We start from the raw sequence: 18,772 nt of genomic DNA, 5'->3' as shown, positions 1-18,772 counted from the left end.
TTACTTTTCTCTTCCAGGTAGGGGTAGTGAATGACATATGTAATCTAAGGTTCTTTTCCTTAAATGTCCCAAATCTCCCTTCCTTGGGATCTACCAGTTGACTCAGAAGATGTTGTGCATATGCCTCAACTATATCAAAATCAACTTCATACCCCATGAGCATGATCACTTGACTATTTGGGGCTCCACTGCTTCCATCAAACACTGAACTTTATCAACCATGAAGAAGATGGATTTCTCATATTTCTCAACTACCTCCTTTGGAATCCTTTCCCTATTTTTTATTGTTGCTTAAAAGGTTTTAAAATATCCCCAAAGGGCTGATATCCTCATGGTTGCATCACCAATTCCCCATAGAGCGTACTTGATTTGCATGGCCACCAATCTATCATAGGCCCATTGGACCTTGTCATTGATATTAGGTATTTCATTCAGAAAGTAAAGTGTTGGGCAATTAAGGAGTGCATTGTATTTAAAAGTATGTTTTTTTGTCTTTCTTAATTTTCTTCAGATTGCTCAATAATTCATTTAGAAGTGCAGTGCACAGATCATACCTCTTATCTTCCTTGAGCATCTGGTAGGTAGAGTAGATAGCAGTACCAGAGACAGAGTTGTACCAACTGGACTAGTAAACCTTGTCTCCGACTACCATTGAAGAAAATTTTACATTATTATCCAAAATGTCATTCATAGTCATGGCTTTGTTGTCAAATTTGGATCTGGTGGTAGCTATGACAATGTCATTTGATACCTTTCTCAAACTAGGTACATCATTGGTTTCAACTAAATTAGTTACAACATGGATTGCTTGCTTGGTGGTTTTGTGGGGCCTATTAAGCTAGATAAATTCATCATGCATGCAGCTAAGGATGTAGCGAATCCATTTTGCCTCATCAAACAACATAAAATGCATGAACTGCAAGAAACCCTTATCCTACATCACCTTATATTTGGGTTTGATATTTCCCAAACCATCAGACAAATGCTTGTTATACAGGTCCAACATATCTGTATTCCCAAGCTCTTCCAGGTCATAGTGAATGTATGCCCTAATATCTTCATTGTGCAGCACGTTGTAGGGTACATAAGAGAATGTGCCTTTTGGATCATCCTCAACTGATTTAAATGGATGTTTCTTGAAGACTCAAGGAACCCTATCCTTGATTTCAACCACTAGAGGAGTCGTAATACTAGAAATTGAAGCCATTTCAAATCTAGGGTTTGCAAAAAATTGAAAATCTGAACTGATAGATACCTTGCTTCACAACCGGGTGCTAGAATTCATTTAGAAGTTGTTAAAATTGCTATTGAGATCACCAAGTTTCTTTTATATCTTCTTTACTCTTACTCACTTGATCATGTTGTGACAAATGAAGTCTTGAAATGCATTTTTATCCTTCAAAAACCTAATTTATCATTGTAATAAATGCAACAACTGGTTATCATGATCTTCATGAAATTTCATACTAGAGCACAAGATCCTTTAGAAACTTCTGGATATCACCTCCACATATGATTTAATCCTTCTGCAATCATCCAGAATTGATTGCAGACCACCGAAGAGGGGGTTCTTAGAATGTGCATGAAAAGCTACCTCTAAGGCATAAAGCCCTAGTTACTAGTTGAAGATTTTGCACCAGATTTGGGTGTGTAGACCCATTTTCAGCTCTAGATTCATCCTTTCTCACCCACATCTTCTCATTCTTCCCCTTAATATCTTCTACTTTCACTTTTCCTTTCTCATCTAATTTTTTCTTATCTACCAGAGCACTATTCTTGCTTCTACAGTACTTTGCAATGTGACCGGTTTTGTTGCATGCTTGAGAAACACCATTATTCTTCATAGGTTTGAAGTTCATCTGATTCTATCTTGCCCTGCACTATTTAGAAATTTGTCCAAATATTCCACAAGCATAGCATCTTTTGTTCTCAAATTTATTTATTACTACTCTACACACATTTGACTTATGTTCAAAGTTATTGCATATGAAACACTAATCGGTAAATGTAGGAACATTATTCATGTTGTTCATCATATTGTTATTTTTCATCATTCCATTATTCATCCTACTTCTACACTCACCATATGACCAAACTTGTTTCAATTAAAACATCTACCATTGAATTTATGAGCATTAGGTTGTCTTACTAGAGGATTATTTCTCTTCTTCTAATCAGGTTTTACATTGCCTTGTCCAGATCTAGGAGATTCACCTTTCTCAAATCCTAGAATTCGCATATCCTTTCCATGTCTCTAACTTTCTAGCATCTCATCAAGTCTTGCTGAAGTAGCTTTGAATTTGTCTTTGTATTCATTGGCAGTAGCAAGTTCATCCCTCAAGGTAGCAACTTGTCTTTCAAGGTCTTGACCATTGTTTCATGATTGTGTCAATTCAAGCTTCAACTGATCAGTCTCATAGGTAAGCCTGAAGCATTCATCAGCTCTTTCCTTCAATGATTGTGCCAGATTCTCTTCATTCTTCTTCTGGTCCTCAATATCCTTAGTCATTCTCATCACAATGGATTGCATCTCATTCTTTAAAGTAGCATTCTCTCCCTCAAGATTGTTAACCTCATCAACTTTGTCCTGAAATTCCATGATCTGATCTTCTTTCTCCTTCAAATTGTCCATTAATTCCTTCGTCTTTTCTCTATAGATACTTGTCTGATCCTTCAGCTCACTAATGAATTTATTAGCATCATTTAGGTTCTTCTTCAAGGTATAGACCTCACTTTTGGCTACATCAAGATCCTGAAGTGCCACATTGAGTTGTCTCTGCAAACCAGAATGCATAGAATCAATGTCCTAGATCTTCCTCAAGTGGTTAAGATTCCTCAAAGGAACTAGGCTTTGCTACCAATTGTTAGAATTAGAGATCACTGAGAGGGGGGGTGAATCAATGATCTACCAGAAGTTAAAACCACAAACTTATTCTTTATCCACTAGTTAGCAATGTATAGCAAAAAAGAACATAAACATGCAATACAGATTACACAAATCCACAACAACAAAAATTTTATGTGGAAACCTGAAAAGGGAAAAACCACGGTGAGGCTAGAACCCACAATATTCATATACTATGACTGGGAGTGCATAAATATTACATAGATTGGGAATGCACTTGCATTCAAGCTCACTGTTTAGAGTTCACTTCTAAAATATAATTGCATCTAAGGATACAAGCTTCACGGAAGTCTCACTAACTAACAATTTGATTATAATGAGAAAGTACAATGAAATGAACTCTTAATTAGCATTTGACTATGCAAAAATGAGTTTTGCTTAAGCACTGAATCTCTTATTATCTTTGCTCTATTGAATACTCTGTTCCTACCTCAGTTAGCTACCAATTAGCCTAAAATCAAAGTGTGCACATGAAACTGCGCTCAATAGCACCAAAACAGATCACCATAACTCTAACACATGGAAAATGAACTGCCAAATAAATCTTATATATCCGATCTTAACACAAAAATAATCTCCTTCATGTTGTCTTCAAGAAGTATAATGTGTAGCTCCAAGTCAGCTTCAATCTCAAACAAAAGATAGCACCCGACCAAAATATTATAATCACATGCTTTCAAAGGGTCTTCCCAATCATTGAGATCACAAAAACAATCACCAAAACACCGCAATCACCGAAGATCATTTTGGATCAAAGCATTACTGAAATACCCTATTTTACTAGTTAACTACCTACCAGTTACCTTCATCTTCTAGATAATATGAATCATGATTTTCAGATCGAATTACTAAGAAAAGTTGTCATTAATGACAACCCTAAACAAATATGCAACTATTGAAGGTCATCTCAAATCATCGGATGAGTGCCAATTGTCAATACTTCATACTTTTCTTTCAAACTCTGCAACTTAGCAACCTTAACTTGCACATCTCCTTCATACAAGTGATGAATACTAAGAGGGGGGTGGTGAATTAGTATGCCTAAGAACTTGACCAAACTCTTAAACAATTTTCCAATAGACCGGTGTAGTAGTTTAAACAATAAACTGGTTAAAACATAAATAAGCCAAATAGCAAATAAAGCATTCACCCATAAAAGCACAATCACCATAACACAAGATATTTTGATGTGGAAACCCAAATGGGAAAAACCATAGTGAGTAAAACTCATAAGTCAACTATCTGTAGAATAGTAACCAGACCGGTTAAGGTCTTACAATGTTCTTCACTAGAACAGATCTTGTTAGGAATTTAGATCTCTATTAGGAGATAAGTCCTATTAAAGACTACCCTATTAAAGGATTTCAGATCCACAACTATGAACCACCTTGTTAGAGGATTTACAATAGGCTTGGCTGGGCCTACCTGATTAAGGGTTTCAGACTTGTCGAAGATATTAGTAATCAGCAAGTGAATCATCTAGATAGTAGCACAGAATGGTTGATTAGATCCCTAATAACTCCTTGTTAATGCATTCAAGAATTACTGCAGTCTTCTATGCTTTGCACTCTCAATCTCAATCACAAGATACCTTTCCTCTCAAAGACTCGCACATATCAACTTTTGTTCTCCCTCTAAAACCCTAGACATGATGTCCTTAAATAGGAACTTGATTTCATGTTGGTTCAATAGGATTAGATTACAATTTCCTAGGTACAATACATCTAGACACATTTGGTAACACAGTACAGAAACACCGCTAAAGTGTTGGTGGATGATAACTCATCACACATTGCATGTATACCGGTTAATTACATATACCAATCACCGGTTAACAGGTGAAGATTGGAAAACTTGATCATAGTCGATCTGATCAAAATATTAACTATCGCTCGGGGTCTCTGTTCCGCTTGAGGTCTTCATACCACTTGACCGATAAGCTTCTTCTTTAAAACACCGATAGTCTTCAATCAAATAAAGACTATACATACAATACATGTTAGAACAACTACTGGTTGAGAATAATACATTCATCAAATAAGTCTGTGTCCATCAATGACAATCACAACTAAACATCATCAAAATACGAACAATCTCCCCCTTTGGCATTGATGGCAACACTTAGGAAAATTTTTGACATCTAAGTGCTTTAACACAAAAAAAATGGCATAAGCATAATTACTCCCCCTAAGCATATACACTATTCCCTTTGCAAAAAATACAAGTATGTGAAAAAATACTCGTCAAAATTTGAAGATAGATACACTACTCCCCCTTTGCCAACAATGACAAAGCAAATACAAAATATTGCCAGTTTATAACATAAAAACACAGTATGTGTTTATGACAACAAAGAATAAAATTTCTCAAAAAGAGATTTAAAGTTTTGCAGAAAGTCCTTCATATTTGAGGACCACGACTAAAGAAGTGAAGCAACAATTTCACTCTCAGTCTTCATTTGGAAGGCTAGTTCTTCCATCGCATCTATTGTGCTTAGCTCCTGTGTCACAGTGATAGCCTCTAGGTTCAGAAAGGATTTATGGAGTACCTACAATTTAGGCAATAGGAGCAACTGAAGCTCCTGCAAATCTCGAGTCCGATTGGAGATTTTTGAGTCAAGCTTGGCAATTTGATGCTGATAATAATGAACAGAGTGTCCATAGGCTGTGAACAGATCATAGGGAAGTTTGAAGTTGCCGATGTACTTCTGCAACTCTGTTTGTAATAGTATCTTCTGCTTCAAAGCATCTTCATAGAATAGGTGAGGTTGACAGATTTTACTCAAGAGTAGGTGACCTTCACCCATAGCTAACCTTATATCATCTTTCTCTTTAACCAGTTTTGCCTGGTTGTCATTCATGTATTGTACTAAGGTAACTGCGAGTGCCTTTTCATGGCTTTTCTTTGCACTAGCCTAGGAAACATCTTCCAAACATTGTACCTGGTCATTGACTACTGTGTAGAGTAGTTTGAGCTTAGCCAGTGAGGAATCGGTATTGGGGAGATTAGTACCAGGGATTAGATTAGAGAGGGTGTCAATGGAAAACTGAATCACATCCCGTTCTTTCTTTTTCCTTAGTTCTTCCAATCTTTCCCGTGCTAAGTGAATGCTTCGTAGTATCTTAGTTTCATCAGCCGATTGGGTCAAATGGGCAAGAGTCAAATCAGTGGAACTGGTGGAATCAGCCTACTTGGCTTGATCTCCAGTTTCCTTAGGAATCTGTTCTCCTTCTTTGGCTTTAACCTCCGTTTGTCTTCGCTTCTCCTCTTCATCTCTTTCTTGGGCTAGCTTGACAACCTTCTCCTCTTGTTTCTTTCTCTCTTATTCTCTTTGTTTCTCCTCTTCCTTCTTCTTCTCTATTTCTTTCCTCTTTTCTTCTTCTTCCTTTTTCTTTTTCTTGTCTTCTTTCTTTCTCTTCTTCTCCTCTCCCTCCTTTTTCTTCTTTTCCTCTTCTTCCATTTTCTTCTTTTCCTGTCATGCTTTCTCCGCTTGTTCTTTCTCTTATTTTTATTTCTCCACTTTCTCCTTTTCAAGTTTCTCATTTTCTGCTTTCTCTTCCTTTTCTTTCTCTAATCTTTCTTTTTCAGCTTGCTCCTTATCTAGAGTGATATCTTCTATTTCTTGTGCATCAACATCAATGGGGTCATTTTGTTAAGCTATTCTTTCACCCATACTATCAAAGACTACATCAGGTTTCGTTGTGGATAGATTAGGCTCTTGTTCAGCCAACCGATTAGCTGCTTGTACTTTTTGCATGTTGACAATAGTTTTCACCTTCAAATGGGTTTCTTTTTCCACTTCAAAAAATTTGCCTTCGAGTAGCAGAAGTCCTCTTCTTTGCATGAAGAAAATTCCTTTTTTCTTATCAATGAGTTCAAACAATTCTGAATTATAGACATCTGGAAAATATTGAGCAAAATTTTTCTCCATGATGGCTTGCTTCTTGTCAATAGCAATTCACCATTTGTTGTCCAAAGAATCATACAAGGATTTAGATGTAACAAATTTAATCTCAGAAGGTGAGCGATCATTTATGCATAGATATTTAATGAGTTCTTGTTCAACCTCCTCCTTTTCATTATCATTGAAATCATCAAAATAATCCTTTAAATCATCAAGGAATTTTCTTCTAATATTATTTATGGTCCTTTGACAATGTGTCATAGGCTTGTAAGAAGAAATATCTAAGTTTACCGATGCAGAGATTGTAGGTACATTATCGATTGACTTCATTTTCTTGGTAGATTGCCTTGTCTTCTTTACTTCTACCTCTGATTCAGAGTCTTCTGGATCTAGTGAGTGATTCCTAGTTTTCCATGTTTGTTTGAACACCTTTGCCAGAATAGCCTTCGGTTTCTTTTTAGCAGGTGACCTTTTGGTCACTTTAGGTTTAGCAGGAGATGTAACCGGTGCTGATCCCAATGGTGTTGCTTTACCTTTTATCTCCTTTAGTTCCTCACTAGACTTGATTCTCTCTAAATAAGTATCAGTCCTCTTCTTTTTGGATTCTAGTGGTGAGGCTAGTAGGGTTGAGGCGTATCATGTCAATATATCATTTACCACCTCATAGGCCATAGGCACAACTACATCTTTTCTGGGTTCAACTGCTTCCATTATACATTTATCTATTTTGATGGTGAAATAGATGTCATCTTCATATTCTTTAACTAAATCACCAAATATTCTCATTCTTTGGTTCATTTTTAGTTTGAATTCACCAAAATATTTGTTCAAAGTCTTCAGATATGCAGTTCCTATTGCTTGCAGACTCTCCTTTATTTGTCTGGTAACTAGTAGATCAGTTGACCATTCAGTATCATCGACTCCAAGAAAGTATCTTTGAAAGTAGAAAAATAAACCAATTAGTAATTGACCAAACTTGAACCTTTGAGTTTTATCTGATTTGATCGACTTCAGGTTTTCTAAGAGTTAATTCTTCATACAGGTACATAGATCATTTTCTGCATTCTCTTTTATCATTTTGTAAGTGGCATGCACCATAGCTGAAGGAACAAAATTCATTCCGCTAGCATAAAATATTATGTACCCAATTACCATACATGCATATTTCACCAAATCATCTCTAATGGTATTGACAGTCATTGCTTGTTGATCACTTACTAAACTGGTGAGCTTCGTTACTTTCAATTTAGGGATTTTCTAAAGAATGAGCACTTCCCCAATATTGCAGAATCCAGTCACGACATGAATTGCCTCTAGTGTAATCTCATGTGTTCGTTCAAGGTACATTTTGCACCATGAACCCTACTGAGGATAATCCTAATGTGTTCCTTGGTAAATTCTTTGAGAAAGTAAACTACATTGTGCAATTTATTCTTCTCTATTATGCTATATTCGGGTTTAATCTTTTTATCATCTCCACAAAATAGACTCAACTAGGAGTGAATTACTAGGGACCCTAGGTCTTCTAGTTTACAATCAATATATCCTGTAACATCGCCTTCTACAATGACTCTGGCGGGAATTTTGGATAGGGCATTATATCTCATCTTAAGAAGCTTAGGTGTGTCCTCAGGTTCAATAGAACTAGAGGGGACATTAGATGCAGATGCCATATCAAACTAATTCCAAATGATAAGAATGTTTCAAAGAGAAATACCTTTATTCTCCAAGCTTTAGGGTTTGCTGATGATGAGTAAAACACACTTCTCTAGATGCTTAATTACCACTTTGACTTTCACACTGATAGTATGAAACAGTTGCAAGATTTGATCAAGATTTCTTTCTGAATTCTTTTGAATGCGAGATGAATTTCTCTGGTTGCACTACTCAACTTAAACAAAGTTTCTTGGTAGCTAGGTAAGTAGAAATAATGACAAAAGTCACTTTTAAACACGCTCCCACCTACCATAATAAATGCATCACTATTAGGATTCAAACCCTAATTTTACTTTTTATTGCTTCAATTTTTATGTCTATTGACAAGTAACAACTATCGATAAAAGTGCCTTACCAATATACTCCGGGGGTTTCTAAATATTTATACTGATATGTTCCCCCTAAGCTTTTTGAAGCTCAGTTTACTAATTCAGGGATTTCCACACTTGGTGTAGAAACTAGTTCATCATGTGGCTTCACTTCAGATTTCTTTTTCCAAGTTTTGTCCATATCTGCTTGAACAATTTCAATATCAATCTTCCCTTCAGTGTTGATCAGTATATTTCCCAATGGATTCTTTCTCAGTCTACATTCTCTAGTGGTGTGTCCCAGTTTGTTGCAATCATAGCATACCATTCTAGGTGTTCTCCATGGTCTAGTGTTCACATTTCCATTCTTCCTTCTGCATGTTGCAACAGTGTGACCGCTACCACGACATATTAGACAAGTTTCTCTCCAACTAGTTGCCACTTCACAACAATTTGACTGATGGTCATGGGTTTTGTACTAGCTTGGGTTCTAGTTTATAAGAGGTTTAGGGGTGGCTCCATTGTGATGAATACTAAGAGGGGGGGGTGAATTAGTATGCCAAAAATATTTGCACTTAAACACTTTGCAAGACTGACAGTAAACCGGTAAAACAATTTAACAAACAAACCAGTTAACAAACATGCAAACCAAATAACTAATAATGCATTCACCCACAGAAGCACAAACACCATAACACAAGAGATTTTGACATGGAAACCCAAATGGGAAAAACCACAGTGAGATGGAACTCACAAGTAACTATCTGCATAATAGGAACCAGACCGGTTAAGGTCAGACTGGTTAAGATCTTACAATGTTCTTTACCAGAACAGATCCTGTTAGGAATCTCAATCTCTGTTAGGAGATAAGTCTGATTAAAGACTACCTTGCTAGAGGATTTTAGATCCACATATGTGAACCACCTTGTTAGAGGATTTACAAAAGGCTTTTGGGCCTACTCGGTTAAGGGCTACAGACTTGTTAAAGATGTGAGTAATCAACAAGTATTTGATCTAGCTAGTAGCACATATTGCTTGGTTGGATCCTTTGTAGCTTGTTCCTAATGCACTTCAGCATTACTTCAGTCTTCTACAAATTCATATTCTCTCCAACTCCTCAATCACCTGAAACCCTAGAAACAACATACACTTTCGCTATATCCACATCAACAACTAAAACCCTAGACATGATGCCCTTATAAAAAAATCTAATTTCATGTCGGTCCAATAGGATTACATAACAATTTTCTAGGTTCAATGAACCTAGACATACTTGGTACCATGACACAAAAAGGCACTGTTTAGGTGTTGGCACCGTCAAACAATCAGTGGATGGTAACTCATCACAAAATGCCGGTTGGTAACTCATCATAGAGTATTACTGGTTCATACAAAATGAAGACTGGTAAAAATGTGTTATGCCACTTTAGTCCCTCGTACCGCTTGGTATCCACAAACCACTTGGGGTCAACATGTCAATTCAGACCGGGAAACACATTCTGCAAAACATCAATAATCTAAAGACTATAATACAACATACCGATTGGAATAAATACCGATTGTGCTCAAACTCATACATATAAAGAGGATCTCAATATAGGTGTGTGTCCTTCAATGACAATCACAACATAAACATAAAAAATACCAACAATCTCCCCCTTTGTCATTGATGGCAACACTTAGGAAAATAAAATTTTGACATCTAAGGGTTTTACAACAAAATCATGCCATTTGCAAAATTGCTTCCCCTAAGCATATACACTATCCCTTTGACAATACAATGTATAACAATTTTGCATATAGAGCATAAACATTGAGATATTCAAAGCATATAATCAAAATTTTGATAACCAGATACTTTTCTCAAATAGAATTCTTCTCCCCCTTTGCCAACAATGACAAAGTATAGTTAAACAATCCTATTTTCAAAATAAAAGTTTATGACAATAAGGAATAATATTTGTCAAAAACAGATTTAAAATCCTACAAGAATTGTTTCATCGACAAAGACCAGGACTCAAGTAGGGAGGTGGCAACTTCCTTTTCTGTCTACATCTGGGAGACCTGTTCTTCCATGGCATTAATTATGCTCATCTTCTGTGTAACTGTTAAGGCATCCAGGTTCAGATAACACTTTTGAAGAATTTGCAATTGTGGGAGTAGAACCAGTTGTAGCTCCTGCAAGTCTCTAGACTAGGTGCTAATCTCTTGCTCCATTTTTGCTGACTAGATGTGAAATCGGTGAATGGTTTGCCCATAAGTTGTAGAGGAATCATAAGGTGGCCTGAATGTGCTCATGTAGGACTGCAAGTCCCTTTGAATTTTTTGCTTCTGAGCTACCACATCATCATAGAACAGATGGGGTTGGAAGATCTTGCTGAGTAGCAAATTCCCCTCATCCTAAGCGTCCCTTATATCCTTTTGTTCTTTCTTCAGTTTAGATCGGAGCTCATTCAACTTCTTCACCAGAGCTATATTAAGAGCTTTTTGATGCTCCTTCTTCACATTTGCCTCTGCTGCCTCTTCTAGGCTATGCACTTGATCATCCACTACTATGCATAGGAGCTTAAGTTTAGCTAGTGATGAATCGATGTTGGGAAGATTTGTACCGAGTATCAAACCGGTAAGAGTTTCCATAGTTGCTTGAATTACATCCTGTTCCTTCTTCTTTCGAATGATTTCAAGACACTCTTGAGATACCTTTATGCTCTGCATTAGCTCTGATTCACTTGCAGACTGGAGATCGATAGGACTGGTGAGATTAGCTAGTTTAGCTTGACTCCTTGTTACCTTTGGAGTCTCCATCTGGGTGCTCTTCTCCTCTTCTCCTTCCTTGTCCTCTTCCGCTTTCTTCTTCTCCTCTTCTCTCCTCTTCTCTGCTTCCTTGTCTTCCTCTTCCTTCTTCTTTTCTTCTTCTTCTTTCTTCTTCTTCTCTTCTTCATCCTTCTTCTTCTCCTATTCCTTATCTTCTTCTTCCTTCTTCTTCCTCTCTGCTTCCTTCTTCTTCTCTTGTTCCTTATCTTCCTCTTCCTTCTTCTTTTCTTCTTCTTCTTTCTTCTTTTTCTCTTCTTCATCCTTCTTCTTCTTCTCCTCTTCATCTTTCTTCTTTTTCTCTTCGTATTCCTTTTTCTGTTTCTCTTCTTCATCCTTTTTCTTCTTCTCCTCTTTATCTTTCTTCTTTTTCTCTTCTTCCTTTTTCTGCTTCTCTTCTTCATCCTTTTTTCTCTGCTCAGCCTCTTCCTTTGCTACTTTCTAACTATCCTCGGCTTGCTTATCAACCTATTTAGCCTATTTCTCTTGTTCTATTGCCTCAGATGGTGTTTCCTGAGTAACATCCTCTACGTCTAGTGCATCGACATCAATGGTGTCAATCGGTTCAACAACTGGATTTCCTTCATCATCAAATACTTCATCTAGTTTGGATATAACCAATTCTTTTTCAGCTTGTTGGTTGGCTAGATGCACTTTGTGAGACTGGATAGTGGTTCTCATATACAGATGAGTGTCTTTTTTGACATCATCAACTCTACCTTCTAACAGCCAGAGTCTTCTTTTTCTAGTGAAGAAGAGTCCTTTATTTTTATCAATAACATCAAATAATTCAAAATTTGACAGGTCAGGAAAGTACTATGCAAAAACTTTCTCCCTAATTTCCTGTTCCTTTTTTATGGCAATGCGCCATCTATTATCTAATGACATATATAAAGAATCCGGTGTCTGAGATTTAATCTTTGAGGGTGACTGGTCATTAACACATAGGTACTGAATTATTTCCTTTTCAACTGCTTCCTTTTCATCATCATTTAAGTCATCAAAACACTCAATTAAGTCATGCAGCACTTTTCTCCTAATATTCTTTATTGTTCTTTGACAATGTGTCAAAGGTTTATAGGAAGAGATATCTATATTTACCGATGCAGATGATGTCGGTTCATTCTTTGTCTTCTTCTTTGCTTGACATGTTTTCTTTGGCTTTTCCTCAGACATAGTTTCTTCTGAGTCTGGAGAGGTATTCCTTTTCTTCCTCTTTCTCTTGAACACTTTAGTCGGTGCTGCTTTCGGTTTCTTCTTGGCTGGTGACCGCTTGGTCACTTTTAGAGTTGCAGTAGTAATCGGTGTTGATGCTGCAGACACTACCTTTGCCTTCTTCATTGTAGGTTCTTTTCCTTTCTTTACAGAGGGTTCCTCAACCAGTGTAACCCTTTCTAGATAGGTTCCAATACTCTTTGCCTTAGGATCAAGAGGTGAGGCAATAAGGGTAGAGGCATACCCTTCCAGCATATTGTACATCACCTCATAGCCCATTGGCTCCACTTCTTCCTGTCTAGGCTCAACAACCTCCATTATACATTGATCCACCTTGATGGTGAAATAGATATCATCCTCATATTTCTTGATGATGTCACCTGATATCCTCATTCTTTGGCTCATTTTCCTTCTGAACTCATTAAAATACTTGTTCAAAACATTAGGGTAACCGATTCCAATTGCTTCAATGCTTTCCTTGATTTGCTTGGTCATCGGTTGGTCAGTAGACCACTAGACATCTCCTACTCCTGGAAAGTAGCCTTGGAAATAGAAGAACAACCCAACCAGTAGTTGCCCAAAATTTAACCTTAGTGCATTATCCTATTTGATTGACTTCAGATTCAACAGGAGTTGTCTCTGCATACCAGTGCATAGATCAAATGATGCATCCTCCTTTATCATCCGGTAAGCAGCATTTACCGCTACAATAGATAAAGAGTTAATTATGCTGGTTGAGAATGTCTGGTATCCAATCACCATACATGCATACTTCACCAGATCATCCTTGATTGAATTGACTGTCATGCCTCATGAATCGCTCACTAAACCGGTGAGCTTGGACATTTCAGTTTTGCTTACCATCCTTAGGGCTGGCACTTCCCCTGTCTTGTAGAATCCGTTGACTGCATGAATTGTCTGTGGTGTGATGTCATGTGTTCTCTCCAAGTACATCTTATCACCATGGAATCTGCTTAGAATGATCCTTATATGATCCTCTGTGAAATCCTCTAGGAAGTAAATAGCATTGTGGAGCTTCTTCTTCTCCAAAATATTAAACTCTGATTTGATCTTCTTATCCTTGCCACAAAATAAACCTAACTGGGAGTGGATGGCTAGAGACCCTAGGTCTTCAATCTTGCAATCTATGTAGTTAGAAATTCCCTCTTCTACTATCACACCAGCCGAGACTTGTGATAGGGCATTATACTTAGACTTTCATTGAATAGAACTTGCAGACTCGACAGATGCACTAGAACTAGTATGAGATGTGGAAGCCATGATAGAAATTTCAAGAACTCAAGAAATACCTTTTGAAACACATGAATTTAGGGCTTACTGATTCTCCTTCACTTCACACTCCATCGGTTGTTGAATCACCGCTTTGTGTTCTCCACTTGACCGTTTGCAGTTTGAATTTGAATCTCCTTCGCGGTTTCTCAATTTCTCAAAATCTCAGCTCAAATTGCCTTTTCGTCGCTCTTCTCTTTGAAAAAAAAATTTCTTCGCTTGAAAACTGATAGTGAGAAATGATTTGAAAAATTATTTTAATCATATTTCTCACCTACCACAATTAATGCTCTTCAATTATGACGTAAACCCTAATTTGCCTTTTTACCATTTCCGGTCTTTTGCCAGACGATAGGTATCACATACCGGTTAAGGTCTTTTACCAGTATAAATCGAGGGTTCAAAACATTTCATTTTTTTCTCCTCCTAAGCTTTTATGAAGCTTAGTTTGTCAGTTCCGTGATTTCTACACTAGGTGCAGAAACCGGTTCCTCTTGTAACACTGCTGGTTTCTTCTTCCAGGTTTTGTTCATGTCTGCTTGAACAGTGTCAACATCAATGTTTCCTTCTAGAGTGACTAGTATATCATCAGATCTATCCTTTCTTGATCTACAGAATCTGGCAATGTGACCTAGTTTGTTGCAGTGATAGCAAACCAATCCAAGTGCTCTCCAAGGTCCATTGTTCATGTTTCCATTCTTCCTTCTGCATGTTGCAGTAGTGTGACCATGACCATGACATACCATATAGTTTTCTCTCCATGTGGTTGCCGCTTGATAGCCACCGCTTCTTTGTTGATGATTGAAGGCATTAAACTGGTTGTGATTCCGGTTCACATAAGGTTCAGGACCAACTCCTTGGGTCCTTTGAGGATATCTTCCAGTGTTATTCATAACAGACCTGCATTCAAATGCTCTATGCCCATACTTGTTGCATGCATAATAGTTACCATCAAATCTATAGGATCTAGGCTTATCATTTAGGAAATAAGGAAAATTATTGTAAGCCTTACTCTTACACACATTTGCAGTATGTCCTTCTTTAAGACAGTTAAAGAAAATAGGTTTAAACTTTTTCTTACCTTTATCCTTTGATGTCGATTGTTTCTTTGATGTTCCAGCATTTGTACCAGAGGTCTCACCTTCCTCATGACTATAATAACCAAGTCCATTGGTATTCTTGATCGGTTTAGTAGATTCAAGCTTTTTCTCTAGCTTGATAGTGCTCTTGTTGAACTTAGCAAGTATTTCCTTTGACTCAGAGAGTTCTTTGGAAATAGCAGCATTTGTTTCCAACAATTTTTCATTCTCAGAGATGGCAATCTTTAGTTCTCCTTGCATGTCTTCCTTTTCCACTTTGCTTGCATGGAGTTGAGCAGTTAAGGCACTGATCTCTTGTTTCAGCTTGGAGATCTCATCATCTCTTTCTCTCACCAAATCTTCAGCTTTCCTCTGGTTCTCAAGCTCTTGACACATTCGGATAGTTAGTCCTTCCAACTCCTTTCTCAAGTTGGAGTTTGATTCATTCAACTTATTTACTTTTGCAATTAGGGCTTCCATGTCTGCTTCATCTAAAGAACTATTTTCAGATAGCTCCATCAGCTTTTCTACATGTTCTCTTCTTTTTGCTTGAGATGCCTTATATTTGACCATAAGATCATCATAGGCTTGCTCAGACTTAGTGAGCTGGTGGGTAAGTTCCCTCAAATTTTATTCCCCCATATCTCTTTCCAAGTGGTTAAACTTATAGAAAGGTAGGCTCTGATACCAATTGATGAATACTAAGAGGGGGGGTGAATTAGTATGCCAAAAATCTTTGCACTTAAACACTTTGCACGACTGACAGTAAACCAGTAAAACAATTTAGTAGACAAATCAGTTAACAAACATGCAAACCAAATAACTAATAATTCATTCACCCACAGAAGCACAAACACCATAGCACAAGAGATTTTGACGTGGAAACCCAAATGGGAAAAACCACGGTGAGATGGAACTCACAAGTAACTATCTGCAGAATAGGAACCAGACTGGTTAAGATTAGACCGGTTAAGGTCTTACAATGTTCTTTACCAAAATAGATCCTATTAGGAATCTCAATCTCTATTAGGAGATAAGTCCGATTAAAGACTACCTTGCTAGAGGATTTTAGATCCACAGATGTGAACCACCTTGTTAGAGGATTTACAAAAGGCTTTTGGGCCTACCCAGTTAAGGGCTATAGACTTGTCAGAGATGTGAGTATCAACAAGTGTTTGATCTAGCTAGTAGCATAGACTACTTGGTTAGATCCTTGGTAGCTCGTTCCTAATGCACTCCAGCATTACTTCAGTCTTCTACACATTCATATTCTCTCCAACTCCTCAATCACCTGAAACCCTAGCAACAACATACACTTTTGCTATATCCACATCAACAACCTAAAACCCTAGATATGATGTCCTTATAAAGGAATCAGATTTCATGTCGATCCAATAGGATTACATAACAATTTCCTAGGTTCAATGAACCTGGACATACTTGGTACCACGACACAAAAAGGCACCGTTTAGGTGTCGGCACCATCAAACAATCAGTGGATGGTAACTCATCACAAAATGTTGGTTGGTAACTCATCACAGAGTATTACCGGTTCATACAAAATGAAGACTGTTAAAAATGTGTTATGCCGCTTTAGTCCCTCGTACCGCTTGGTATCCATGAACCGCTTGGGGTCAACAAGTCACTTCAGATCAGGAAACACATTCTGCAAAACATCAATAGTCTAAAGACTATAATACAACATACCGGTTGGAACAAATACTGGTTGTGCTCAAGCTCATACATATAAAGAGGATCTCAATGCAAGTGTCTGTCCATCAATGACAATCACAACATAAACAGAAAAAATGCCAACACATTGGATCTTGGTGGATTATTTCCAGAGTTGTTGATAACTGACCTGTACTCAAAAGCTCTATGTCCATACTTGTTGCATGTATAACAGTGACCATTAAATCTACCAGGTCTAGCCACATTATTTTGAAAATAAGGAAAATTATTGTAAGTCTTGCTCCTACATACATTGGCAGTATGTCCTTCCTTAAGACAGTTAAAGCAAGAAGGTTTAAACTTTTTCTTACCTTTACTTCCGCTGTCATCCTTAGGTGCTGATTGTTTTTTCAATGCATCATTCTTGGTTCCAGAGGTCTCACCTTCCGCTTATCCAGAGAAACCAAGTCCAATGGTATTCTTTGATGGTTTTACCGATTCCAATTTTTGTTCTAACTTGACAGCACTTCGGTTGAACTTATCAAGTATTTCTTTGGTCTCAGCAAGTTCCTTGGAAAGGGCATCATTGGTCTTCACCAAGGTTTCATTTTGAGAGAAAGTTGCAATCAATTTAGCTTGCATTTCTTCTTTCTCTTCTTTACCCTCATGTAGATAAGCGGTAATGGTACCAACTTCTTGCTTTAATTTAAAGATCTCATGCTCCTTGTCTTTTACCAAATCTTCATCTTTTCTCCTATTTTCTAGTTCCTAACTCATCCTGATTGTCAGTCCTTCTAACTCCCTCCTTAGTTTAGTTTTGGATTCATTTAGTTTCTCCACTTCTCCAACTAAGGCATCCATGTTCGCTTCATCAAAAGAGTTGTTTTTGGTAAGTTCCATCAACTGCTCAGCAAGCTCTCTTCTCTTCACTAAAGAAGCTTTAAACTTGATCTTGAGTTCATCATAGGATTTCTCAGATTTAGCCAAATGGTGAGTAAGTTCCCTCATACTGTATTCCCCCATATCTCCTTTCTGCTGGTTAGACTTATGAAAAGGTTGGCTTTGATACCAATTGATGAATACTAAGAGGGGGGGGTGAATTAGTATGCCTAAGAACTTGACCAAACTCTTAAACAATTTTCCAATAGACTGGTGTAGTAGTTTAAACAATAAATTGGTTAAAACATAAATAAGCCAAATAGAAAATAAAGCATTCACCCATAAAAGCACAATCACCATAACACAAGATATTTTGACATGGAAACCCAAATGGGAAAAACCACTGTGAGTAAAACTCACAAGTCAACTATCTGCAGAATAGTAACTAGACCAATTAAGCTCAAACCGGTTAAGGTCTTACAATGTCCTTCACCAGAACAGATCCTGTTAGGAGATAAGTCCTGTTAAAGGATTTCAGATCCACGACTGTGAACCACCTTGTTAGAGGATTTACAATAGGCTTGGCTAGGCCTACCCAGTTAAGGGTTTCAAGCTTGTCGAAGATATTAGTGATCAATAAGTGAATGATCTAGATAGTAGCACAAAATGCTTGATTAGATCCTTGATAACTCCTTGTTAATGCATTCAAGCATTACTTTAGTCTTCTATGCTTTGCACTCTCAATCTCAGTCACGAGATACCTTTCCTCTCAAAGACTCACACATATCAACTTTTGTTCTCCTTCTAAAACCCTAGACTTGGTGTCCTTAAATAGGAACTTGATTTCATGTCGGTCCAATAGGATTAAATTGCAATTTCCTAGGTATAGTGCATCTAGACACATTTGGTAACACGACACAGAAATAGCATTAAAGTGTTAATGGATGATAACTCATCACACATTACATGTATACCAGTTAATTACATATACTAG

This window comes from Cryptomeria japonica, chromosome 3 (genome assembly GCF_030272615.1).
Source record: "Cryptomeria japonica chromosome 3, Sugi_1.0, whole genome shotgun sequence".
NCBI lineage: Eukaryota > Viridiplantae > Streptophyta > Pinopsida > Cupressales > Cupressaceae > Cryptomeria > Cryptomeria japonica.
The sequence above is the reverse complement of the archived record's forward strand: the minus strand, read 5'-3'. Positions refer to the sequence as shown.